This window comes from Typopeltis vanoorti, chromosome 15 (genome assembly GCF_054136105.1).
Source record: "Typopeltis vanoorti isolate ZY-2024b chromosome 15, IOZ_Tvanoo_1.0, whole genome shotgun sequence".
In the NCBI taxonomy this organism is placed as follows: domain Eukaryota; kingdom Metazoa; phylum Arthropoda; class Arachnida; order Uropygi; family Thelyphonidae; genus Typopeltis; species Typopeltis vanoorti.
In genome coordinates this window covers 23,852,938-23,879,914 of record NC_143563.1, presented here as the reverse complement: position 1 = coordinate 23,879,914, position 26,977 = coordinate 23,852,938, and the positions used below count along the sequence as shown (strand labels likewise).

General features: G+C 35.5%; 1 protein-coding gene across 1 annotated transcript in view; it reads right to left on the bottom strand.

Annotated features, from left to right (window-relative positions):
* LOC150098506 (uncharacterized) overlaps window positions 1-26,135 on the bottom strand; it is a 34,324-nt gene extending 8,189 nt beyond the window's left edge. The window contains exons 1-2 of the mRNA XM_090404779.1: window positions 26,030-26,135; window positions 17,455-17,669 (exon numbers count right to left, since the gene is read on the bottom strand). The gene's annotated coding sequence lies outside the window, so the exon portion shown is untranslated. The remainder of the gene's footprint in view (window positions 1-17,454; window positions 17,670-26,029) is intronic.
* Window positions 26,136-26,977: the final 842 nt, after the last annotated feature.

Below are 26,977 nucleotides of genomic sequence, written 5' to 3'. Positions count from 1 at the left end.
GAGCCTCCACAGAGCTACTGCAGGCTTCATAAATGCTCTGTGCATTATGTCTTTTTTTGGTTGGAATTTCATATGATGCTTCACTGAACTGGCCTTTTCCACTTTCTGTAGAAATATAAAAACAACAGCAACTGCTGGAAAATATCCATATATACATTTCAGCATCACTTATGGAACCAATTTCTTCCTGCAATACATCTTCACCAGTACTTTGGAAGAGCCTTTCCCCATACTATTTCCCAAAGAATATTATTATTATTCATGACACCTCCAAGGAGTCTGAAGACTCATTGCAAGAGGACACCCACTATACAACTGTCTCCACCGAACCTCTACTAAAAATCATCTCCACCAACGCCATCTCCTGCCCACCACCACCACAACTAGTATTTTTTGTCTGTAAATTGCATGTGTTCTGAAGGGCCGATTTGTCTGTATGCAGGATGAAAAACTCGAGTTTCCAGGAGGAAAAAACCCTGGTACCTCCGTATGAGATCGACTAACTCACCTTCAACTGAAAAAGTCCATATAAAGATCCCTCCCATCATAAAAAAAATCGAATTTAGGCCTATTCCAATCGAAGGGCGCAAAGTACCGTTGTTCTTCATTGTGCTACGGAGGTTAGCTTATATATAGTCTAGCTCTTCAAAAAACACATTAACAGGAAACTGTTAAGGTGTTTCATGAAGAATGGATTGCAGGCTTATACTGGAAGATTCACAAAATATGTGTGTCAATACCACAAAAAGGGATTTTTTGCTGACTATGCTAATAGATAGCTAAATTTTTACTGCTGATTTGACTACTCGGTCATGGTCCCCATTATTCAGTCCAGTGGAGGTAGTATTATTGTATGGGACATGTTTGTGCTGATCAGAGTTTAAAGCATAACTATGTTTTTGACCAATATATCAAATGGTGTGGCCTACGGCAGCTTAGCAACTCACTTGTAGTCTATTATGTTGCACTCTTTCTCCGACAGAGTTGGAGACTTTCTTGCTGACAATATGCCACCTTACTAGCCCATAAGGTAAACTGTTTGAGGAACATAAGGATATTACCCATCTTGAACAGCCAATGATTAATCATATCTCAAATGAACTGAACACAAGATGAATAGACTTGATGCTAGCATAATATTAGGTAAGTGGCCAGAGTTCAATTTAGGTGAAAAGAGCTAACCTCAGTCTTATTGAGGTTTGGTGTAATCCTCCACTTATGAAGGTCATTTGTGAGAATATCTTCAGTTACTTCGATGTTCTTATGTTGAGTGATAAGGGCTATATCATCAGCATAATCAAATTTTCTTGACCTAGTTCTCAGTAGATCAGATGTATATAAGTTGAATAAGATTGGTACTAATACTGAGCCCTGCAGGAGCATGTTGTTCAGCTTTTTCAGTTTGCTTATTATGTTTCCCAGTACCATATGAAAGAACCTGTCAGAAAGCATGTTACCAAAGAGTCATATGATGGACTGGTATGACTTGTATCAGCTTGTATAGCAACCCCTCTTTCCATACTGTGTCATATGTGGCAGTAAGGTCAACAAACATGACAGAAGTTTTCAAACATCTCTGAAATCCTGCCACGATATGGGTAGTAAGGCTTAGTACTAGGCTTAGTTAAGGAGGAGTCTTTTGAGATTATAAGAGCAACTGAAGAGTACAATTGCACAAAAGCTCTCTGCTTGATCTTGAGGATTGTTAGGTTTTAATATGGCTATTATTATTTTTATATTACACCTCCAGGGAGTCTAAAGACTCATCGAGGTAGGGCACCTACTCTACAACTCTCTGCTTCCACCACTCAATCCACCAACTACAACTGCACCAATGCAATCTACCACCCAGCACCACCACCACTAGCATTTTCACAGACAATCACAAACATCAATGCCCATGGCAGGATTTGAAGCCGCAGCCTTTTGGCTGGTGAGTGGATATGCTAACCACTTGGCCAACCAGGCTAGCAATTTTGGTTCTCTTAAAGGCTGTTAGAAGCTTTCCCATCCTTAAAATTGAGAAAAGAATCTTGTTACCCATTGACGAGCATTTTTTCCACAGTTAACCAAGAATTCAGGTTGAATACCATCAAAGCCTGATGCTTTTCCAGTTTAAATCTCCTTTAAGGCTTCAGTTATTTCGTCTCTGGTAAATTCTCTTGAAAATCAGGAACTATCGGCTGCACTTTGTCTTGTTTCTGAGTGATCTTTTAATCTCCCGTGTGTGTGTGTGTGTGTGTGTGTGTGTGTGTGTGTGTGTGTGCGTGTTGATGATCTTGAGGAGCCCTAGACAGTGAGCTTAATTGACAGGCAATTTGATCTGGAATGACCAAAGGATCATTAAGAGTGATTGGGTTACTTCCACCTAACTTCTTTAACAGATTCCATGCTTTTCTACTTGATTTTTTAAAGACTAAGTAATGTGTACTTTTTATCCATTTATCTCTGCGCTTGTTATCAAGCTTCCGGAGTAATTTTTCAGCTATGTTGCAGTTGCCAGATTCTAAACAGACTTGGTATAGCTCTTCACAGTCTTTATTCCAGCCCAACATGCATTCCCTTTGGAAATCCCCTGGGAATATACTTCTTCACTATAGTAAATTTAGTTTAATCCTTTATCCAAGTGTAAGCAAACAAAGTTTGTGCATGAAATATCTTCAGGACTAATGCAACTCGGGGTAAAGGTGGACTAAGCTCTCATCACTCCTTGTCTTAGTATCTCCCATAATGCAAAGCACATCTCCTTGTGGACATGTATAATGCTACATTAAGGGAAGGGCCACTACCCAGACCAGTTTTGACCTTTATTAAGATCTCATCAGTCAGAGCCAGACCCAGAGGGGGTGATACTAAGGTGGAAGCAATGGAGAAGTCATATTTACCTATATGAGTTGCCAAAAAATGTTTCACCTTATTATTAAATTACTCTGGATTTAGAGAAAGATGTTGGAAGTTCAGGTACAAACTTTGTTTGCTTACCCTTGGATAAAGGATTAAACTAAATTTATTATAGTCTAACCAAGTGGAAAAAACTTCCAACATCTTTCTCTAAATCCAGAGTAATTTAATAATAAGGTGAAACACCTTTTCGCAACTTGTATAGGTAAATATGACTTCTCCATTGCTTCCACCTTAGTATCACCACCTCTGGGTCTGGCTCCCACTAACGAGACCTCAATAAAGGTTGAAACCGGTCTGGGTAGTGGTCCTTCCCTTAAGGAGCTGAAGTATCTTTCTCAGACATAACCAAATTAGTCGGTCTTGGGTGTGGACAGCAGGGTTTTTCTTTTTCTCTCCAGTTTATCTGGGGTTTTTCCTCCAGCAAGCAGGCAAATCGGCCCCGTGAACACACGGATTACATTCAGGAATACTTAAGACCAAGCCATAGGACTGATTCATCAGATATCCCGGTCCTGAACCTGGATAAAATTTGGGAGGATTGAGATGGTGGCATACTTCCCCATAAAAGGGAGCCTCATGGGCGTTATATCATCATATGAATAAATAAATATGTGCTGATATTCTGTGAGCATTCTCTATATTATCGTATAAGTAAGTTGCACAGCCATGAGCTTGATGATGTGTAGATCCTAGTATATCATACCCTGCAATTTTTCCACTAGATTTCAATTGCTGTTCATTATCTGTGTGCCTGAATGACACCTAGGTCTATATAATTTTCTTGAAGGATTTTTGAGAGATATTGACTTTTAGCAAAGCTGATTCCTTCAATATTGAGTTGGCAAATCCAGAAATTAGAGAAATTAACACCCAGCTTTCTTTTATTGTGGTCCTGATAAGAACCATCTGGTGATTGTATAGCTTGCAATTTCATGTGTCTATAGAGAGAGAGGATATCATTAAGATAAGTCTGGCTGCCAGCAATCAATCTAGTCCATTTAGCATTAACCAGGGTGCACCTTATGGAGGCGAGCTAGAAATACACCCCCATGGAATAAGAGAAAGTAACAAAGACACCAAGCCAACAGTACACAAAACAGCGTACAAACCACTTTCAACGTACAGTTCAAAGAGCTAGGTTAGAAATAAAAATATATTTTATCAGGGACTATAAGGGAAAATGAGGATCCTGAGAAAACTTAAGAGAGTAAACAAATAGCAGCACTGGTAGAACCATATCAAAAATGAAAACATAAGAAAAGGAACAGATATTATTCATTTTCAAAAATGTACAAACAGAGCTATTCTAAAATGATATAGATACAATGAAAGATCAGAAAAATGGCTGCTTGAAGCAAAAACAGCAGGGGGGGAAAAAGAATGAAAGAAGACCAAGATATAGAGTTGAACTCTTACTATAGCAAACATCAGGATCACAGGAAAAGTTTACCATAGTGAATTTTCTTTGGTATAGCACTGTGACTATGGGACATCTGTTGGGACCCTTTTTTAGTTTATAATCATGAGTGAATTTGTTATGACGAAGTTTGCTACAATGAAAGTTAGCTGTAAATGCACTGATGTGTTAGGAATATTTTGGAAGGCAGAAATGTAAATTTTATTCTTTAACGATACTTGTGACATAATGATTATTAAATATATACACGTTTACACAAGAATAATATTTAATTTGCCAAATATTTCGATCTGAATATTACAGACCATCTTCAGTGGCTACATAGGAATAGTTTTTAAAAAAAACAAGGTTGAATAAGAACAATTGATCATTCACATATAGAACGAGTCGCGTGATGTCATATCAGTAATATTAAAAGAGTAAACATTTTAAAGTCAAAATTAAAGATTTTAATTCAGAAATTCATGTAATAATCTTAAATAACATTAGACTAATACAGGAAATGTGAATGATCAATACAGGGGTGCTTAAGGGTCAAAGCTGTATAACTGAGAGGAGACCTCCACATAGCCTTTAAAGGAATGCGGAGAACCGACCAGGGCTTCTGACCTAATGTCCAATCCTCACCTTCTCGTGGTGCACCCTGTTGGGTATCTACTTTGATACTGAACGAACGAGGATGGGCTGGCAATTTGGGATTTAGCAGACCAAATTGTATTCTTATTGGTTAAACCAAAATAAAAAATGATGGTACAACATGACAAAATTTCATGCCGGCTGGGGCGTCGCCCGGTTAAACAAGGCCCCCGTTGTTTTCGCCAGGGAACCAGGGCGAACAGCGAAAAGTCAGCTACTGGAACAAATCTGAAAACAAACCCCAACTCAACATCACCAGAGTTAAAGATCGGTACTATCAACGTAAGAAGCCTGAATGGCAAAGAAATGGAGCTAGCTAAGGAATTAGATAAGTACCAGATCGACATAATAGGGGTGACTGAAACAAAAAAGACCAAAACTGGTGAGATCTTTCTGAGCAATAAATACAAAATGTTATATTCAGGCAATAACAATCAAGGAAAAGAAGGAGTAGCCATAGTATTCAACACAAAATACGAGGCTAATCTTCTTGAATGGCAGTCAGTCTCAAGTAGAGTAATGTGGGCAAATATGAGAATGGGGAACTGGACAATGAGACTTATTTGTGCCTATGGTCCCACAGAAGGTTCTACTAAGGTAGAAGTGGAGGAATTTTTTGAGGCTTTAGAAAAAGCAACTGACACAATGAAAAAGGAAAAGTTGGTCCTTGTTGGGGATCTAAATAGTAGAGTAGGAAATGATTGTGAGACATACAAAAATATTTTGGGAAAATTTGGAGAAAAGAGCAAAGCTAATAATAATGGCAAATATCTGTTGGATTTCTGCTCAGGACATGGACTGGTTATTACTAACACCATGTTCCAACATAAAAATGTGCACAAATTCACATGGAGAGAAGAGGCTAGGAATAAGAAAAGTCTCATTGACTATGTTATTGTTGATAGTGATGTTTTCTCCCTGGTGCAGGACACCAGAGTGTACAGAGGATTTGAAATTGGAAGTGATCACTATTTAGTCTTGAGCAGGATAAAATTGAATTTCATATTGAAAAGAATAACATGTAAGAAAGTTTTAAAGTGAATAAAAGTTGAGCAGCTCTCAGATGTAAACTGTAGACTAAAATACAGAAATATTATTGAAAAGAAAATGAAAGAATTTGAGAACAGGAATCAAACCTTGGAGATTCAGTGGCAAACTCTGAAGGAAACATTGATTGATTCTGCCAGAGAGGCATGTGGTGAGGTTGTGTGCAAAGATAAAAAAATCAGAACTCCCTGGTGGACACAGGAAGTTAAAGAGGCAGTGAAGGAAAAGAAGAAAGCATATCAAAAGTTCCTGGCAAATAAGTCAGCTTTTACTCTTACAGAATACAGAGACAAATGTAAGAAAGCTAAACAGTGTGTAAAACTAGCTAAACAAAAGTCATGGGAGGACTTTGGCAAGAATATAGAAAATAAATATCAAGAAGGTGGCAAAATATTCTGGAGGTTGTTGAAGAAGCTTAGGAATGGAGGAAAGAGTGCTGTAAAAGGAATTAGAGATGATAAAGGTGAAATGAAAACAGGAGAAAAAGATATCCTTGAAGTATGGAGTAATTACTTTGAAAAACTGCTAAATGAAACAAGCAGTGATGACAGCACAGTGATAAAAAACACTGACCAGGCATGCAGTCAGGAATACATATCTATACTTGAAGTAGAAAAAGCCATCAAAGGCTTGAAATGTGGAAAGGCAGCAGGAGTAGATGATATTCGACCAGAAATGCTGAAGTATGGTGGTATAAGAGTCTTACAGTGGTTGCACTGCATAGTTCAGAAAGCCAGGACAGAGGGACGAATTCCTGATGATTGGAGTAGAGCTCTCATAGTACCCATATATAAAAAGGGAAATAAAACTGAATGTGAAAATTACAGAGGTATTTCCCTACTGAGTGTTCCTGGCAAGATCTATGCAAGTATACTTGAGAAACGGTTGAGAAGAATTGTGGAAGAAAAGCTTGGTGAAGAACAAGCTGGATTCAGACCAAATAGAGGCTGTCAGGATCAGATCTTCACTTTACGACAAATAGTCGAGAAAGCATGGGAATATAACAAAGATCTGTATTTAAGTTTTGTCGATTTGGAAAAGGCATATGACAAGGTGCCAAGAGAGAATCTATTCAATACGCTGCAGTTATATGGTGTCAATGGGGCATTATATCAAGCAATACTTAGTCTTTATTTGAGTTGTGAGTCAGCAGTTAGAATTGAAGGAAGTACAGGAAGATGGTTTAATGTTAAATCTGGTGTGAGACAAGGATGTACATTATCCCCTCTGTTATTCATTATCTATATGGATCACATTATGAAGGAATGTGGTATTAAACCTGATATCAAAATTGGAGATGTTAATGTCAGCTCTTTGCTTTATGCGGATGATGTTATACTTCTAAATAAATCCGCTACAAGTCTGCAAGATTCTCTGACTAAATTGAATAGCTGTTGTAATAGATATGGTATGAAGGTCAGCAATAAAAAGACAAAGACAATGAAAATAGGCAGAATCATTGAAAATGTCAACTGTGTTGTGAATGGAGAACCTGTGGAACAAGTAAAACATTTCAGCTACTTAGGCACAATTTTTACTGAAGATGGTAAACTAAATATAGAAATAGACAACAGAATCAGCAAAGCTGGTATCGTGAGAAGTCAATTGAATAAATTCATATGGAATAAGAAAGAAATTAGTCAGAACACTAAATTAGCTGTATACAAGACTGTGTTCAAACCAATTTTAACTTATGGATCTGAGAGCTGGGTCAGAAGTAAAACACTTGACCAAAGACTAGAGACCGCAGATATGAGAGTCCTGAGAAAGATTAGAGGCGTGAACAGATGGCATCAATGGCAATATCATATTAAAAATGAGGATATTAGGAAAGAACTTGACATTGTCAGCATCCAGGAATGCGTTAGCAGAGCTAATCTCAGATGGTATGGTCACTTAAATAGAATGGGAGAGGAAAGATTAGCAAAACAAGTGTTCTCTGCCAGGTTGGCAGGAAAACGACCCAGAGGAAGACCAAGATATAGGTGGATTGATACGGTACAAAGTGCCTTAGACGATAGAAATATAAGATCTGATAATGTTGGCGTCTTGACAAGTAACAGACTGATTTGGAGGAAAATTGTAGATAGGAAGTTAGTAATGATGTAATTTTTTCATGTAGTACTGTCATATCCTGTACACCCCTTGAGGGTACATGGCAGGAATTTGATGATGATGATGATGATGATGATAATACAGGAAATTTACATTAAAAAAAAAAATTAATGTGTTATCCGGATTAAACTTTCCCAAATTTTTGATATAGATATACAGTCATTACGATTCAGGTTAGGATGAATTATTTTTTCTATAGAACGTCCAGTTTGTCCAAAGTAGGAAAGATTGCAGTTGCAAAAAACTTGATACACACCAGGTAGATGAGCATTTATCTTTAGATGAAGGAAAATGGATACTTATACATCTATTAACAATTTGTTAATAGGTGTATAAGTGGCTGTTGAATCATATTTCTTTGAAAATTCTTGAAATTGGTTCTGAAATCCCAGAAATGTAAGGAATTGGAACTTGATATATTGAATCTCTTTGCTGTTCTGCGTTGGATTGTAAGAATCGAAAAGATGTTGTATACTCTTTTCGGAGAAGCCATTTAGTTTCATGTGATGTTTGATAGTCGAAAGTTCTTTCTGTAATAAATGAGAAGTTGAACAATTAGTTTTGGCTCGTCAGATTAAATATTTTATGATTCCTGTTTTTTGACAAGGATGATGAGCAGATTCTTTGAGAATATAACAACCTGTGAAAGTTGGTTTTCTGTAAACTGTTGTAAGAATACTTGAAGGTGAACGGATGAGAAGGACGTCTAAAAATGATAACTTATTGTCTTTTTCAATCTCCGTGGTGAACTTTATACGAGAATGTAAGGAATTGATACTGCTTAAAAAGGAAGGTAAGGAGTCGCTGTTGTGAGGCCATACAGCAAACATGTCGTCTATATATCTAACCCAAAAGGTGGTTGAGGGAATATAGATGAGAACTGGACTTCTTCTAGATGTTCCAAATAAAAGTTGGTAAGAGCAGGAGAGAGTGGATTTCCCATGGTTGTTCCTTCCACTTGGTTGTAAAATTTGTTTTGACATAAGAAATATACAGAGTGCATTATGAAATCAAATAACTTTATAATATCTTGTGGGAAGATGTCAGCAAGTAATTCTAAAGTCTCTTTGAGAGGTACATTTGTATATAAAAATTCTATATCAAAGCTAACCATAAGATCTGTAGGTTGTATAGCGATGTTTTTCAATTTATTTAAGAAATCAGAAGAGTTTTTCAAAAAAGGGCATGAGTTGCCAATGTGTGATTTCAATAATTTAGATAGATATTTGGCTATGCAATAAGTAGGAGAATCAAATACAATCCACTATAGGGTGAAGAGAAATATCTGTCTTGTGTATTTTAGGTAGACCATAAAACCTAGGAGGTCTTGCAAAATGAGAGAACTATAGAAGAAAACTTTCCCTTTTACTTTGAGATCGCTCAACATACCAAGAACTCAATTACGATCCGATCAACAGACAACTGAAGAAATTAAATTCCTTGCTAGATGAGGTCATAAGTTTGGATGTAGACACTATTGAAAGACAAAAAACTCATTTTGCAATGCCTCCTAAGTTGTATGGTCTACCTAAAATACACAAGACAGATATTTCTCTTCGCCCTATAGTGGATTGTATTGATTCTCCTACTTATCACATAACCAAATAGCTATCTAAATTATTGAAATCACACATTGGCAACTCACGCCCTTTTTTGAAAAACTCTTCTGATTTCTGAAATAAATTGAAAAACATTGCTTTACATCCTACAGATCTTTATATACGAATGCACCTCTCAAAGAGACTTTAGAATTACTTGCTGACATCTTCCCACAAGATATTATAAAGTTATTTGATTTCATAATGCACTCTGGATATTTCTTATGTCAAAACAAATTTTACAACCAAGTGGAAGGAACAGCCATGGAAAGTCCACTCTCTCCACTCTCTCTCTCTTGCCAACATTTATTTGGAACATCTAGAAGAACGTATGTACCTCTCAGAGACTTTAGAATTACTTGCTGACATCTTCCCACAAGATATTATAAAGTTATTTGATTTTGTAATGCACTCTGGATATTTCTTATGTCAAAACAAATTTTACAACCAAGTGGAAGGAACAACCATGGGAAATCCACTCTCTCCTGCTCTTACCAACTTTTATTTGGAACATCTGGAAGAAGTCCTGTTCTCATCTATATTCCCTCAACCACCTTTTGGGTTAGATATATAGACAACATGTTTGCTGTATGGCCTCATAACAGAGACTCCTTACCTTCCTTTTTAAGCAGTATCAATTCCTTACATTCTCGTATAAAGTTCACCACGGAGATTGAAAAAGACAAGTTATCATTTTAGACGTCCTTCTCATCCGTTCACCTTCAAGTATTCTTACAACAGTTTACAGAAAACCAACTTTCACAGGTTGTTATATTCTCAAAGAATCTGCTCATCATCCTTGTCAAAAAACAGGAATCATAAAATATTTAATCTGACGAGCCAAAACTAATTGTTCAACTTCTCATTTATTACAGAAAGAACTTTCGACTATCAAACATGAAACTAAATGGCTTCTCCGAAAAGAGTATATAACATCTTTTCGATTCTTACAATCCAACACAGAACAGCAAAGATTCAATATGTTGAATTCCAATTCCTTACATTTCCGAGATTTCAGAACCAATTTCAAGAATTCTAAAGAAATATGATTCAACAGCCACTTATACACCTATTAACAAATTATCCACCCATTTTCCTTCATCTAAAGATAAACGCTCAACCTTGTCTCTACCTGGTGCGTATCAAGTTCCTTGCAAGTGTAATCTTTCCTACTTTGGACAAACTGGACATTCTATAGAAAAAAGAATTCAAGAGCATCATTCATGAATTCAACACAACAAACCCGAGAAATCTGGATTAGCTCAGCGTGGATTAGAAACAAGCCACAACATCCTTTGGTCCAAGACTCTCCTCCTACACAGATGTCGCTACAAATTTGAACGTTTATTTAAAGAAAGTGTGGATGCCTTACTTCAACGTCCTAACTTGAATCGTAATGAATGTATATCTATATCGAAAATTTGGGAAAGTTTAATCAGGATAACACATTATTTTATTTATTTTTTAATGTAAATTTCCTATATTAGTCTAATGTTATTTAAGATTATTACATGAATTTCTGAATTAATATCTTTAATTATGACTTTAAAATGTTTACGCTTCTAATGCTTAGCGCGTAACATCACGCAGCTCGTTCTATGTGTGAATGATCAATTGTTCGTATTCGTTTTTTTTAAAACTATTCCTATGTAGCCACTGAAAATGGTCTGTAATATTCAGACCAAAATATTTGGCAAATTAAATATTATTCTTGTGTAAATGGGTATATATTTAATAGAAATGTAAATGCAGACCTATTATGTCTAACAGTGAATTTCAAAAGTAACTATTGACTGGAAACTATGAAAACTTGAAGTAAATTATATTAAATAATAAGAAATATTAAAAAAAAAATTTTCTCTAAAACTCTTTGAATGCATTTCCATTGCAATGTATCTCCCATGTTCTCTTACAGTAAATATTTCTCCTGAGAGTTCTTTACAAAACACTTCTACAACATTAAATCTCATTTTTGATAGTATTTTTCAATAAACAGGATGCTCTTCAACAGATATTATTCACGTAGATCATAAAAGAAGTCTCCGTGCACATGATCCTGTACTTATATTGAGGGGAAATATTGGCAATGTAGTTTGAACAGATATCATGCCTTGATATTTGGCTTTCAACAGACATAAATTCGAAATATCCTAGGAAACATTCACAGCAAATTACATGCAAGTAATTTGTGGAGAAAGAAATATGGTTTATTCATATTTTGTGGAGATGACTGATATCTAGTACAAATCTATCATTTACTTATCTTTGTATATTTAACCATAATTGCCAACTTGGAAAAATTGCTTAAATTAAATTTAACTTTAATTATTGTCACTATCATCAGAACATTGTTTATTTTCTGCTGCACTTATTTATTACTATTGATTTTCTGATACAATACAGAGGAATAAAGTTGATATCCTACACAATAAAGATCCTAGAGAGGATTCTTGATGGAATTCTGAGGAAGGAGGTGGAGATTGCAAAGGAGCAATTTGGCTTCATGCCTGGTTGATGGAGGACAGATGATGGAAAAGTTTTGAGAGAAGCAAAAGGGAGCTACACCTGGTTTTTATTGATCTGGAGTGCCAAGGCAAGAAGTCTGGAGGTGCTTGAGGGAGAAGAAGAAGGTACTGGAGAAATATGTCAGGTTGGTGCAGGAGATGTATAGAAATGTGAAGACAAGAGTTCGAACCTGCCTGGGAGAGACAGAAAGTTTTCCAGTGATAGTTGGCTTGCATCAAGGGTCAGCATTAAGTCCGTTCCTGTTTAATATTGTGATGGAGGTGGTAACGGTGGAGGTGAGAGAAGATGCACCTTGGACTATGTTGTATGCAGATGACATCGTGCTGTGTGCACAATCAAGAGAAGAAGTGGCAGCTAAACTGGAAAGTACTGGAACAGAGAGGTATGAGACTGAGCAGAAGTAACACAGAGTATATGTGTTGCAATGTGGATGTCAACCAGGAGACAGATCTAGAGCTGGAAGGAGATTTCATTAGGAAGGTCAGTGACGTTAGATACTTAGGTTCAACAATGAAAGAGAATGGTGAGGCTGATAAGGAAGGGGGATGCAGGATACAAGCAGGATGGAAGAACTGGAGAGAGATGGCTGGAGTACTATGTGATAAGAGGATGCCAATCAATCTAAAAGGCAAAATCTACAGGACAGTAGTGAGACCAGTTATGACATATGCTATGCATACTGTGGCCCTGAGGAAAAATAGCATCAGCAGGATGGAGGCAGCGGAGATGAGAATGCTTAGGTGGATGTGCGGTGTGACCAGAAAGGATCGTCTGAGAAATGACTATGTAAGGGGAACGGTGAAAGATACAAACTTAGGAGCAAAGATGGTTTGGTCATGTGATGAGGAGGGAGGAAGAGTATGTGGGAAGAAAGATCATGCAGATGGATGTGCAGGGGAGGAGGAAACGCAAACAGCCAAAGAAGAGAGAGAGGGAGATGGAGGAGGACTTGAGGATGAAGAACTTAGATGTGGCTACAGCCCAAGACAGGAGTTTATGGAGGAGACTCACCACAAACAGCGACCCTACTTAAGTGGGAAAAGCTGCAGAAGAAGAATTTTCTGATACAATAATGCCTTATATGTTTAGTAATTTTTTAAAACGGATTCTACCTGTGTGTATGTAAATAAATAATTACATTAGATAGCATTTGTAATGGAACAAAAAAGGATCTACATCAACATTCTTAATTTTCTTTATATCCCAAATATTCCTATATGAAACATGTTCTTCTGTTGATACTAATTTTTTTTTTTTTTTTTTTTTTTTTTTTTTATTATCATCATCATCAAATTCCTGCCATGTATCCTCAAGGGGTGTACAGGATATGATAGTACTACATGAAAAAAATTACATCATTATTAATTTCCCATCTACAATTTTCCTCCAAATCAGTCTGTTACTTGTCAAGACTCCAACATTAACAGATCTTATATTTCTATCGTCTAAAGCACTTTGTACCATATCAATCCAACTATATCTTGGTCTTCTTCTGGGTCGTTTTGCTGCCAACCTGGCAGAGAACACTTGTTTTGCTAATCTTTCCTCTCCCATTCTATTTAAGTGACCATACCACCTGAGATTAGCTCTGCTAACGCATTCGTGGATGCTGATAATGTCAAATTCTTTCCTAATATCCTCGTTTTTAACATGATACTGCCATTGATACCATCTGTTCATGCCTATAATCTTTCTCAGGACTCTCATATCTGTGGTCTCCAGTCTTTGGTCAAGTGTTTTACTTCTGACCCAGCTCTCAGATCCATAAGTTAAAATGGTTTGAACACTGTCTTGTATACAGCTAATTTAGTGTTACGACTAATTTCTCTCTTATTCCATATGAATTTATTCAATTGACTTCCCACCATACCAGATTTGCTGATTCTGTTGTCTATTTCTATATTTAATTTACCATCTTCAGAAAAAATCGTGCCTAAATAGCTGAAAAGTTTTACTTGTTCCACAGATTCTCCATTCACAACACAGTTGACATTTTCAATGATTCTGCCTATTTTCATTGTCTTTGTCTTTTTATTGCTGACCTTCATATTACATCCTATTACAACAGCTATTCAATTTAGTCAGAGAATCTTGCAGACTTGTAGCGGATTTATTTAGAAGTATAACATCATCCGCATAAAGCAAAGAGCTGACATTCACATCTCCAATTTTGATATCATGTTTAATACCACTTTCCTTCATAATGTGATCCATATAGATAATGAATAACAGAGGGGATAATGTACATCCTTGTCTCACACCAGATTTAACATTAAACCATCTTCCTGTACTTCCTTCAATTCTAACTGCTGACTTACAACTCATATAAAGACTAAGTATTGCTTGATATAATGCCCCATTGACACCATATAACTGCAGCGTATTGAGTAGCTTCTCTCTTGGCACCTTGTCATATGCCTTTTCCAGATCGACAAAACTTAAATACAGATCTTTGTTATATTCCCATGCTTTCTCGACTATTTGTCGTAAAGTGAAGATCTGATCCTGACAGCCTCTATTTGGCCTGAATCCAGCTTGTTCTTCACCAAGCTTTTCTTCCACAATTCTTCTCAACCGTTTCTCAAGTATACTTGCATAGATCTTGCCAGGAACACTCAGTAGGGAAATACCTCTGTAATTCTTACATGCAGTTTTATTTCCCTTTTTATATATGGGTACTATGAGAGCTCTACTCCAATCATCAGGAATTCGTCCCTCTGTCCAGGCTTTCTGAACTATGCAGTGCAGCCACTGAAAGACTCTTATATCACCATAATTCAGCATTTCTGGTCGAATATCATCTACTCCTGCTGCCTTTCCACATTTCAAGCTTTTGATGGCTTTTTCTACTTCAAGTATGGATATGTATTCTTGACTGCATGCCTGGTCAGTGTTTTTTGCCACTGTGCTGTCATCACTGCTTGTTTCATTTAGCAATTTTTCAAAGTAATTACTCCGTACTTCAAGGATATCTTTTTCTCCCGTTTTCATGTCACCTTTATCATCTCTAATTCCTTTTACAGCACTCTTTCCTCCATTCTTAAGCTTCTTCAACAACCTCCAGAATATTTTGCCACCTTCTTGATATTTATTTTCTATATTCTTGCCAAAGTCCTCCCATGACTTTTGTTTAGCTAGTTTTACACAGTGTTTAGCATTCTTGCATTTGTCTCTATATTCTCAATGAGCACAAGCTGACTTATTTGACAGGAACTTTTGGTATGCTTTCTTCTTTTCCTTCACTGCCTCTTTAACTTCCTGTGTCCACCAGGGAGTTCTGATTTTTTTATCCTTACAGACAACCTCACCACGTGCCTCTCTGGCAGAATCAATCAATGTTTTCTTCAGAGTTTGCCACTGAATCTCCAAGGTTTGATTCCTGTTCTCAAACTCTTCCATTTTTTCTTCAATAATCTTTGTGTATTTTAGTCTACAGCTCACATCTGAGAGCTGCTCAACTTTTATTTGCTTTAAAATTTTCTTACATGTTATTCTTTTCAATATGAAATTCAATTTTATCCTGCTCAAGACTAAATAGTGATCATTTCCAATTTCAAATCCTCTGTACACTCTGGTGTCCTGCACCAGGGAGAAAACATCACTATCAACAATAACATAGTCAATGAGACTTTTCTTATTCCTAGCCTCTTCTCTCCATGTGAATTTGTGCACATTTTTATGTTGGAACATGGTGTTAGTAATAACTATTCCATGTCCTAAGCAGAAATCCAAAAGATATTTGCCATTATTATTAGCTTTGCTCTTTTCTCCAAATTTTCCCAAAATATTTTTGTATGTCTCACAATCATTTCCTACTCTGCTATTTAGATCCCCAACAAGGACCAACTTTTCCTTTTTCATTGTGTCAGTTGCTTTTTCTAAAGCCTCAAAAAATTCCTCCACTTCTACCTTAGTAGAACCTTCTGTGGGACCATAGGCACAAATAAGTCTCATTGTCCTGTTCCCCATTCTCATATTTGCCCACATTACTCTACTTGAGACTGACTGCCATTCAAGAAGATTTGCTCGTATTTTGTGTTGAATACTATGGCTACTTCTTTTCCTTGATTGTCATTGCCTAAATATAACATTTTGTATTTATTGCTCAGAAAGATCTCGCCAGTTATTGTCTTTTTTGTTTCAGTCACTCCTATTATGTCGATCTGGTACTTATATAATTCCTCAGCTAGCTCCATTTCTTTGCCATTCAGGCTTCTTACGTTGATACTACCAATCTTTAACTCTGGTGATATTAAGTTGGGGTTTATTTTCCGATTTGTTCCAGTAGCTGACTTTTAGCTGTTCGCCCTGGTTCTCTGGTGAAAACAACGGGGGCCTTGTTTAACCTGGCAACGCCCCAGCCGGCATGAAATTTTGTCATGTTGTACCATCATTCTATATTTTGGTTTAACAATAAGAATACAATTTGGTCGGCTAAATCCCAAAGTGCCAGCTCATCTTCGTCCATTCAGTATCCAAGTAGATACCCAACAGTGTGCACCACGAGAAGGTGAGGATTGGACATTAGGTCATAAGCCCTGGTCAGTTCTCCGCATTCCTTTAAAGGCTATGTGGAGGTCTCCTCTCAGTTATACAACTTTGACTCTTAAGCACCCCTTTTTTTTTTTTATTACAAAAGAAATGTATTTTATACAAATAATGGAACTAGGTTAATCAGTATCTTGCAAAATAGCAAATTTATTTTATGTTGCCCCTATGGTATGTTCTTCCTCATTATCATCTTGAGTCAGTTCATTACTAGTTTTGTATTCAAGTTCATTCTCTGTTGGTGTATATTTTGATATTTTCGGACACTGTCTACCAGTTTGAGACCTACAGAAACATGTTATATTTAAATGAAGATGATTAAACTATGAAAACAATAACTGGAAAGAATATGTGATTGCAATAATTTTTTTAGTTGTAAATGTTTTATAGAACAATAATATTAAGTATTATATACAAGATGTATTCTGGAAACGTCTGATAAAAACCTGTAGCAAAATTAATTAATTTTATGTCTTCTTATATATCCTAAAAGAAAAAGAGCAATATTACAATTAGATGAAATATGGGATTTAAGGTTTTAAGATATGTACTTCCTTGTGGTTTATATCAGTTGCTTTAATCAGTTTTGTTCTAAGTAATTATCAGAACTTTTTAGACTCCCTCTCATATGTCAACATTACATAAGTACAAACCATACTCTACCTTCACACATATTATAGGCAGACCACTTTAGATCTTTATTAGCGTTTTCTCCTTGTTGTTCAGGATGATGCAGTATAAGCAGAAGTGGTGTTCTTTGGGCTAAGTGGGACACTGAAGAATAAGATTCATGAAGCTCGGCAATTCGATAACATCCCATGAGCACTTGCATAGAACAAAGCATTTCAGAGTGGACTAATAGTTCATCTTTTATTGTTCTGTAAAAAGAGTAATGCAGTATAGTTATTAATTCTCATAATGTATAAAATAAGTAATGTACAGGATAATACAATTGCATTAAACAATCTTCTGAATTAATATTTTACTTGTCAAATGTTGCATTTTGGTCTTATAAGGCTGTCACACATTGATCCACCTATATTTCAATCTTCCTATACGTCTTTTCCCATTCTTTTGTTTTTTTTTTGAACACACGGTTTTATCACGTTATGTTTGACTACTTATGTTTTTCCAAGATAAAAGTCAATGAAGTCACAAGACTCATATTGTATTCTCTATGTCTGAGACAAAATATTGGAAGAATTAAGTATTATTCTTAATCCTTTTCCCAGTGTTTTACTCCATTAAACTTCTAACATGAGCCTTATCATTATCTATTCATCTGGTTTAAAATTAGAATAATATAAGCAAGCATAATTTTAAAAAAGGAATGAAAGACTCATGTTAAATAATTAATTTTTGTCGATGAAATTTTGGCCTATATGTCAAAAGCATCTTCACTACTTAAACGGAACAGCATAATGTACAATTTACACAAATTCTACAAAGCATCACAAAAGAATTACTAAGATATCAAAACAGTCACAAATTCCTAATCATATGAAGAACACATAACTGAATAAACAAATTAAGAAAGGTCACCATACTGATGAAGTACGATCTCCAACGAAGGAGAAAAATAGACCATCAGAAGTTTGCACAATGAAAATAACATTTCACAAGGTTCTTTATAAAATGAACTTGCTCTCATGTAGAAATTTAGTCTTACTACAGAGGACTCTGTACTTAATAAGGATAGCATGATCAGCAAAACCATATTGTTAAGGCTCAAGATACTTGATGTAACATTTATATTCCTCAAAATAGTAAAAGGAAGATCTCCTAGATTAACCAAAATAAAATAAAAGCCAGGGCAAAGAATGCAGTAGACACCTGAAGAAGAAATCAATCAAAGAGCATTTTTGGATCTAGAAACTAATAATAAGCTAGAAAAATAATAACAACACCAATAACACTAATATAACATCTCATATATGGCAACAACAATACTCCTGTACTAGCCGCTAGTGTAAAGATGCTGCGACAGCGAACCACTCATGCCATTCGGGTTTGTTTATATGCACAGAAGAAACTAGTTCCCGAATTATTAATTTAATTACTGTATTAATTATCCTTATAGGGAGCCTGTTCCTAAATACGGAATGCTCTAAGTAGGGTCGTCTGTAACCTGAGGCCACCTGTACTAATAACATCAAGTGCTTTTCTAATATCCTAATTTCTAATCTAATACGATACTGCCATTGATGCCATCTGTTCACTCCCTTAATCTTTCTCAAACTCTCAAACTATTTTGCATGTAATATTCAGACAGAAATATATGGCCTTAAATAAATAGTATTACATTTCTTTTCCATGTTAATTGAGGAAAGAGAAAGTGTTTTATTTTAACCCAGCTTTCAAATCCATATGTTAAAAATGGTTTGAACACTGTCTTGTATAGATTCAGCTTACTTTTTTGATTCATTTCTCTTTTATTGCATATAAAAGGAGGTCAACTGAATAAATTATACTGCATATAATTTATTCAGTTGACCTCCTACCATGCCAGTTTTGCTAATTCTGTGGTCTGTTTTCCAAATTTAATTTGTCATCTTTACTTAAAACTATGCCTAAATAGCCGAAATGTATTCTCCATTCAGTATGCATGTCTTTTTATTGCTCATTTTCCTCAAAAATTTATTACAGCAGTTATTCGATTTAGTTACTGAATCCTGCAGACTTGTACCGGATTTATTTAGAGTATAACATCATCTGCATAAAGAAAAGAGCAGTCATTAACATATTCAGTTTTGATATCAGACTTAATGCCACTTTCCTTCATATAGATAATGCGATCCATATAGATGATTAACAGTGGAGATAATGTGCACCATTTATTCACACCTGATTTAATGTACTTCTGGAACAGTTTCAGATATGATGTACAGTATTGTCATACTTTTTTTTTTTTTCAAATGACAATCTCACCCACATCAGATTGTAATTTATAATACATTAGTCCTGTGGGTTAGCAATCTAAATGTGTTGTTAATGACAGGAGAGTGAATAAGTTTTAAGTTCAATATGATAGGTATGTTTGCCAAGCAAAATTTCCAATCACCACCGATGCTTGTTATACTACTAATAAGAAATTGTACTACTAATATTGTATTAATTATATAAAAACAACAACATAATGATTCCATCTTGCTTGTTTTTAGTAAAAAACAGGGTGGATAAGAATCCTGTTGTGGATATAGCCATTTGTGATCTCTCTCTCTCTCTACTGAAAACAAACTTCTGGGTTGTTAGAAAAATGTAAAGAAACAAAAGGTTTCCATATTGTAAGCTGAATAAGCAATTACAAAATTATAATTTTTGATACAGAATGCAGCTACAATGTATACTCAATAAATGTGATTTTCAAATTTAAATGACTAATAAATTTTCCTTCTTATTGCCACACACTCTTAAGTTGTAAAACATTTTCTCTTTAAAAATGTGTATATGTTCATCATATTTATATTAATTATTACTATTCCATGCTGGCCTGGTTGACCCAGTGGTTAGTGTATATGCTCCCCAGCCAAAAGCCTGTGGATTCAAATCCCACCATGGATGTTTGTGTTTTTCTGTGAAAATACTAGTAGTGGTTGGCAGTAGATAGTGTTGGTGTCAATGATGATGGTAATTGTGCAATAAAGATGGAAACACAAGTCCAGGACAATCACACAATTTGACAGTTGGGGTAAGGAATATAGCCTGGAAATGTTTAGTATGACGTAGAGTAATTGAAACAGTAACAATCTGAGAATGGGGGGGGATATTTTTATTATGTGACACCTCCAAGGAGAAAGACTTATTGAGAGAGGGCACCCACTCCACAACTCTCCATCAACTACAGCAAACCATAACTACCATCATCATTGACAACAACAACACTATCTACTGCCAACCACTACTAGTATTTTCACAGAAAAATACAAACATCCATGGTGGGATTTGAACCCACAGGCTACTACTAGTATTTTCACAGAAAAATACAAACATCCATGGTGGGATTTGAACCCACAGGCTTTTGGCTGGGGAGCATATACACTAACTACTGGGTCAACCAGGAGAGCATGGAATAGTAACAATTAATATAAATATGATGAACATATACACATTTTTAAAGAGAAAATGTTTTACAACTGAAGAGTGTGTGGCAATAACAAGGAAAATTTATTAGTCATTAAAATTTGAAAATCACACCTACTACTTTCACTCACCTACAAAGAACTGCTGGCTTCATCAAGGCTTAATAAACTTAATAAAAGGTTTAGACTATGTAAGACAGACAAGCATTGGATTTGAGGTGAGAAAAAAGGCACATGTTGCAGATATCAAGAATAAAGAAAAAGATAGATTTGGTATAGCCAACTATACATATAATACCATCCATATGTTGATTGGAATATTTCAAGAATGCCTTATGTATAAGAAAATTTTTATTCCAGACTTCTGAAGAATTCAGTTACGATCATCGATTCACATGGATCACTGAATAAAAACTAAGGACTGATATTAAGTGACTTATGGAAATTGCTTATTAAATCTTTTCAACATGATGGACTTCATCTTCACTAACAATCACTTTCTGTGATTAACTGCAGACAGCTAATGCATGCTACTTGACTTCATGCATATATATTAGCATGCATTTGTATATTATTTTTTTTTTTAACTTTTTCAGTATTTAGACAACTCTGTTATCTATTAATATATATTTTTTATTATTATTAAGCCGTGATGAAGCCACCAGTTCTTTGCAGGTGTACAAAACTGGCAGGTGTAATTTTCAGATTTTTACAATAAATAAAGTTTCATTGTTATTATTGTATAAACACATTTTATAACTTGTAAATGAAGAAGCCAACTGATATGATCAAAAATGGGATTAAACATTTTATTTTATTTATTTATGAATATAAATTCATAAATAGCACAATTGAAAGAACAACGGTACATTATGCCCTTCAATTGGAAAAGGCATAAGTTGAAGTCTCGTCGTGATGGGAGGAATCTTTATATGGACTTTTTCAATCGAAGGTGAGTTAACTGATCTCATTCGGAGGTAGCAGGGTTTTCTCTCCCAGAAACTTGGGTTTTTCATCCCGCATTTCATCGGCCCTTCAGAACACACGCAATTTACAGACAAAAAATACTAGCTGTGGTGGTGGTGGTGAGCAATAGATGACGCTGATGTAGATGATTGGTAGTAGAGGTTTGGTGTAGTGGTGGAGATGGAGAGTTGTACAATGGGTGTCCTCCCATGATGAGTCTTCGGACTCCTTGGAGGTGTCACGAATAATAATAATAATAATAATAATAATAATAATATTATTATTATTATTATTTAAATTTTCATACAATTAACCATTCAACATCTTTAGTACAACTGACTTCATCACCAAGTCTAGAATATCCATCATAACAAATCTGATCTAATATTCAGCTCAGGAGTCATATCAATTGTTACAGAAATGTGTGAAAAACTTTGTGGGAAAAAAAACAAAAAAACTGTGAGAATATTTATCAGGTATTTTGTAGATCTTTCTCATGCTTTCTCCAAGGACGTAATGAAAATATTTTAATTCACCACACAGATATTCCACATGGAGGATCAAGAAGATTCAGAGCACAGTAACAGACTCTGCAACACTCCCATTAGCAATTAACTGTGAAGCAGTAGTGCACTCAGGGTTCAATCTTGGGGGGGGGGAAGAAGTTGAGTAAACTATTTCAGAATACACACTATGTATTGCAAACGACCTATGACTGAGCATCTGTGATGATTGCTAATTCATAAGTAGTATAGAAATAGAAGATACGACACAACATAAATAAAAAAATGAATTTTATTAATTAAGAAAAGATTTTTGGAAAATTTTCTAGTGTTTTTTTTCCTTTCTCTTTGGGGGACCAGGGCCCCATTGGCTCCCTCCTCTGGGTAAGGACCTGCTGTGAGATTTGTTTTGTGCAAATTCTACTAATGAAAGGCGGTAAAAATACTCTCAACGGACTAAAAATTAAATAATTTATAAACCTGCTCTAAAAACACAAATATGGAACTTTTTTTTTTTCAAGACCGCACTAAATGGGATGGTCTCACAATTGCTGATGAAATTAATTTACGACCTAAAGTTGAATCAGTTCAATTGAATAAGATCAAGTTTTTATTAAACAGATATTATTATTATTATTATGTGACACCTGCAGGGAGTCCAAAGACTCATTGAGGGAGAGTGTGTCAACAGCATCAAACGATTGATCACCTTCCAACTACTAACCACGCTCAAACTTGCTTAACTTTTTGTGAGCCATTAGTAGCAGAGGCTCTACCAATCGACCAACCCTCGTCCTTGATTAAATTTGCAATAGAAAAAAAAAATTAAATGCTCCTTTTCTTTTTTCATTTTCTCAAGTAAACAATTTGACTGCTGTATGCAACAAGTGTGCCTCATGCATACACTTTCTGCTAGCACCATGTGATATGTATCTGTTTCACAGGTTAACTTGTCATCATTCCTTAGTGAAACAGCTGTGTCTCACAGCAGCTGTTTTAATGCACGGGCTGTATATAAGCATAGCCTGGTGCACTAGAAAAAAATGCTTAATTCTTGAACTTTTTCATGTATCAAAATATGAAAATATGTGTATATATTTTTACTATTTTTTCGCAAGTGTTTCAATAAAACAAAGGAGATAAATTGAAGTATTTATTTCAAAAAGGCAAGAAACAAAATCTGTTTTAATTTCAGCTCGAAGACAATAAATGAAACGTTATTTTTATTATTTTTAGTCAATAAATGAAAAAAAAATAGCTAACTGCTAAAGGGTGCAATCACGGGTGTTGCAAACGCATGTCACACAGTAATATTTTTCACACTGGTCACGTTTCCACCGAGAAATCGATGCTTTCTTAGCTGCAACATTTCTGCCACTTTCTGTTGAAATTTTGTTCTAGCAAACAACACAAATTGTTTTCACAGCGCGGTTAAGTGAAATAATCAGTAGAATAACATAATATGACGATTCAGAGCAGTGGCCTGTGAAGATGGGGAAAAAAATTAGTATTGCGGCAGTTAAAGTGTTAAATAGAAAAATTTTTTTACTAGACATACATTCAATTTACAGATAATATAAATTTTATTTCTCGGAAATAAAATTCACTCTCGCAACAGCCGACGTGTTCAAAAAATCTCGCATAGATGTCTTGCTTATTATATTTTATAAGGGGCAACATGGTTTTATGAAGGGTAGATCTTGCCTTAGTAATATGCTCACTTTCTAGAATTATTATTATTACAGGCAGCTCTAAGGAGTGCTTAGACTTATCGAGGGAGGCCCAACATCATGTCAAGAACAATTATTCAACATTCACACAGTATCTATCATACTTCACCTTGAAAACTCATTTAGTCATGGCACCCACAACAGACTCTGGCAGCTTATTCCACTCATTTACCACTCTCCAAATAAAAAACCTAGCTCTAACACTCTTACCAAACTTCCATGGATGGCCCCTAGTCCTCCCACTAACCAGTCCTATTCTCAAAACTATCTTCTAAATTAATCTTATAGAAACCCTTCAGTAATTAGAATGTCTCAATCATATCACCCCTTTTTCACCTATCAACCAATTTCTGCAGCCCACAAATCTTCAACCTGTTCTCATTAGGTTCATTCCATAGTCCTGCTATTATCTTGGTCACTCGTCTCTGGATCCTCCCCGTCAAGAAGAAACCCTGGTGCCCATATCGGGGCACAGTAGTCTAGATGGGGTCTTATCAAAGTTTGATACAGAGGAACAATAACCTGTTTGTCTCTGCTTGTTAAAGTATTTTTCAGCAACCAAGTGATTTGATGAGCTAACGAAGTAACAATGGAGTTGGATAAAGGAAATCCTTTTTCAATGATCTTGGACTTTGCAAAGACATTTGACAACATTCCACATGGAACTCTGTTGCATAAATTGGAGCAAATGAGTATGGATCCGAGACTAGTGATTTGGATTAGAGAGTGGCTAATGGATAGATATCAAAGAGTGGTTTATGGTGGAGCGGAGTCCAGTAGAAGGCAGGTGACTAGTTGTGTGCCTCACAGCTTGGTCCTCTGTTATTTAATTTGTACATCAATGATAATGAGAATAGTTTGAAAGGAGATATCCACTTGTTTGCTGATGATGCAAAAATGGGAAGAGCGACAGTTAATTCAGATGATGTGGATATTTTACAGGATGACTTAAATAGGCTGGTGGTTTGGGCTAAACTAAATGGCTGCCAGTTTAATGTGGCCAAGCGTAAGGTGATGCACTTTGGAAGGATGAGATCACATGCTGTTTACTATATTGATGGAACTGAACTGCAGGAGGTTGATGAGGTTAGGGACTTGGGAGTTATTGTGGACAGAGAACTTAAGTTCCGAGGGCATATTGCAAAGGTTGCCAAAACTTCACATCAGATTACATGGTTATTGAGGAACACACTGACAAGCAGAGATAAGGAAGTGATTGTTCCACTTTATAAAGCATTAATAAGACCTCATTTGGACTATTGTGCACAGATCTGGTCACCTGGATTTTCTTGGTGATGTGGAAATGGTGGAGAGGATTCAGAGGTGGGTTACAAAACTTGTTGCAGGCCTATGAGATGTCTCCTATGAGGATAGATTGAAGGTCTGTGGGCTTCAAAAACTAGTCAATAGACGTATGAAAGGAGATATGATAGAGGCATATATATTAAAAGGGTTTTATAGGATTGATACTGATAACCTTTTTAAGACTAGTGAAGGAAGGGATTGAACGAGGGTTAGGACTAGATTTTTTGCTTGGAGGGTTGTAAATGGGTGAAATGCATTGCCAGAGGTGGTTGTGAATGCTTCGTCTGTGAATGAATTTAAGGGGAAGTATGACAGGTATTGTGTGAATGTTGGGTCTCCCGCGATGAGTCTTTTGATTCCATGGAGGCACCTTATAATAATAATAATAATATATTCATTTTTTCAGTTTCATCTATGTTTAATGAAAATTTTATTAATTATTATTATTATCTGAGACCTCCAGGGAGTCAAGGACTCATCGAGGGAGGCAGTAAGACATGACGAGTATGTTTAAAATAATCGAAACATATACAATATATATGTGATTTGTTCGCATTTAATATTGCAATTATATGCTTGATATCTGAAACCGCCATGTGATTAACGGTAGCGATATTAAAAGACTTAAATGTAATTAAGCGATAAATTTGCTTACCGTATATCGTAATCCTTAGAGAATAACACAGTAACGTATCGTACGTATGTATGTTAATTGTACGAACACTCTATGAATGGCAGCCATTTTGTCTATTGAACTTCGCTTGGATGTCGATAATGGACATGCGCGTTAGTTGTTGTTTTTAGAACAGCTGTCGCTGGGAGCAGGAAAGCTAAGTAGAAGGGGGAAACCCAAAAGAGTTTAATAAATTACTGAGTTAAGTTCACTAATCTCAGGAAAGTTCATATGCATCTTTAATTACTCTTCAAGCATTTGGAACACTGAAGTTGATAACTGAATTAGGGTATTAGTACGTCAATCCTTTGTATATGAGAATATTTGAGGATTACTGAAAGGTAAGTGACATATGTTCCAAGGAGCAAAAATTCAATCCGCAGTAAAAAAAAAAAAAAAAAATCCCTATATTGGTAATCCATTTGAAACTGCTAAGTTAATGTATTCCTATTGTTTGAGGGGGTTTATTCTTCATGCCTACTTCAGAAAACTGAAAGATAGATGCATAAGCAAATTGGAAGACATATTCAAGTACAATACATATTGGTCAAGTGAGATCTTATGCAGCAATTAAAGACTGAATGAGCGAGAAAAAAATTAAATAAAGGAAGATATATTAAATTATGATAAAATAAATGCTGCCAAAGCAATTTCAATAAGGCCAAATGAGACTGAAGAGTTTTTAGCCGAATGCTAAATTTTAATTTGTTTTGTCAAGAATACGGGAATAAAAAGGTGGTAACTAATTTTTTTTTTTTTTTTTTTTAAGTATTTTATGTTGTCTCCCAGTATTGAATTGAACTGTAAAAGTCAGAGTATGGGAGAATATTATTGAGCTCATTTATGTAATTCTTAAAATTGGCCATTTAATTATTCGTTCTATTTGTACATACTTATATGTTTACAGTAAACATTTTCATTCTTTTACTA